This window comes from Olea europaea, chromosome 12 (assembly GCF_002742605.1).
Source record: "Olea europaea var. sylvestris chromosome 12, O_europaea_v1, whole genome shotgun sequence".
NCBI lineage: Eukaryota > Viridiplantae > Streptophyta > Magnoliopsida > Lamiales > Oleaceae > Olea > Olea europaea.
The window spans coordinates 29,293,777-29,296,247 of record NC_036248.1 but is presented as its reverse complement, the minus strand read 5'-3'; positions in this window follow the sequence as shown (position 1 = coordinate 29,296,247).

Here is a 2,471-nt window from a genome sequence, read left to right as displayed (position 1 = left end):
ACAGCATGTACGGGCATTTTCCTAGCAGAAATGATGAGATCAGAGTAGAAGCCGAAATTTGTAGGTTCTCGATACTGGTTTCATTGACAAGCCCAAGAACGTATAATGTATAGTTGCTCCAGTCAGTCCATAATTGCCTTAGAAATAAAAATCCTCCTTTAGGTAGGAATATTGAGGATTTAAAAACTTGATTTTAATATTAATCTCATTAATTAATAACTATAATCTTATGCTGCTGATCAAGCAAAAGTTGAAGAGGGTGTTCCATCCCACAAAGGTATATTCTTGATTTTCGATCGAAAATAACTATCTATATGGCATGAAGAAGAAGCATGTGCTTAGTGTTGGAAAGGTGTATAAAGATTAAAGTTTGTGAATTAAAAATATTTCCAATTGTTGCGACGATTAGACATGACTCTTCAAGCGTAAAAGATGCATAACAAAGAGTCATGATATTTTGATAGGATTTAATCTAGACCACTAGATCATGACCCAATCTGAAATTGTGCGATCTAATGGTTGAAATGAATTTGTGCGAAAAGATGCGACCGCTAGGAAGAGACAAATGAAAATCTATAGATAAAACCTCCTAATTCCATTTTCTTCACTCTAAATGAGTTCCATATAATTATTTTTAATTCTTTCCATCTCCAAATTATGTCAAAATGATTTTCAAATTATTTTTGAGTTTCATAGTATTTAATATTCGATATCTTCCGTTCTAAAATAGTAAGGTCAAGATTTGGTTCGTCTGACAAAATTAATCTTGTGCTATATTAATTCTAGAAGCATTGTATATTGATAGACATACGTTCATTTGATCCTATTAGCATCAGTGCATGAGGCGAAATCTGTCTTACGGAGATTTGCAATTGCATAACTCTATTCATTTCATCTCCTTTGAATATCTAATTTTTTCTAAATGTCAGCAAGTTATCGATTTTTCGCATTTTTTATGCACATATATTGGTTTTGGAAAGTCAATACTTTATATGATATTTTGTACTAATAAGTTGCAATTTTTATCGTATTTGCAATTAAGTAATTTTTGTTAACAGAATATAATTCATACACCAATTTATCCAACATTTAGGTCTCGTTAGGCAAGGTTTTCACTTTTGCTTTTGCATATTTTAGAATAGCTTCCTAAGTTCTCTAAGGGTCTGTTTAACATGGCTTTTAGGATCCAAAAGTTGCTTTTGGACCTGTTTGGTTAATTTTATGAAATTGCTTCTTGTAGTTAGAAGAGCTTTTAGAGTAAGTTAATACAATGTGGCTTCCTCTAAAGCACTTTCAAAATAAGATACTCTTTTAAAAGTTAGTTTCCAAACAAAAATTAACATAGCCTCATTGGAAACTCCTTCTACAGGAAGCAAAAGTCATGTCAATCGAGTTATAAAAGTTCTTCTAGCTAGACAAAGTACTTCCAAAAAATTATCCAATCTGGTCCAAAAGCAACTTCATAGTCTCAGAAGAAACTTTTGGCTTTTCAAAAGCCTTATCGAACGGGCAGGTCCTTAGAATTGTATAGAGAACTCTTAACTATTCTAGTGATTACAGGCCGGGATGTCCTGATCAGTGGTGCGGCGGGGATCACAGTAGTAGAAGCTATTGCGTTGCTGATCCTATGTCGGTGATCTATTAAAGCGTAGCGCAAGCAAGGGATAGATGCGCTACTGGATAGATGGTGTGTTTTAATGACAATTTACTGTGATGTCAAAATAGATTATAAGCTGTGAATAATCCTTAGTTCGTTTTGTTTAACATTACAGCGAGAATCGACTTGATCTCTGAAGAATCCAGCTATCATATGATTTCTCTCAAAGAAGCATATTCAGCCACAAACAATCTCAGTGAAAATGACTTCATTGGCCACAGCATAGCAGGTGAAAATTTATCTGTTCCATTAAGGTGGACTTTAATATCTTCATTTGATGCATTATTTCATTGTCATGATCAGAACTGCTGGGGCTGAGCCAGAAATAAATATGTAAACACAACAAATGGCATCCATATATAGTTCTTTAGTGAAACAGTAACACAAACGTCATTGCAATCCTCAAATGTAGAACTTCAACTAGACAATTCCCAAAATGCATGCATTAAGTCAGAACTCTAATTCCAATTAGCTTAGGGATCACCTTCAAAACGTTTTACAGAACCAAGCTTAACTACATTCGTGACAAGAACTTGATACACAGATTAAAATAATTAACCCGAGCCACCATTTTTCTCTGAATTTTTTTTCTTTATATGGATAATTTGCATTCAGAGTTGAAGTTTTCGATGTTTGGCCATTTCTCCAGGGAAGGTATACAATAGCTGTCTATCAGATGGTCAGCACATTGCAGTTAGGCACTTAATAAATAATGGCCACATGGAAACCTTTTTTAGGGAAGTTACAAGCCTAACACACATCAACATCGTAACCTTGTAGCACTATTAGGCCATTGTGATGGACAAGATGAGTG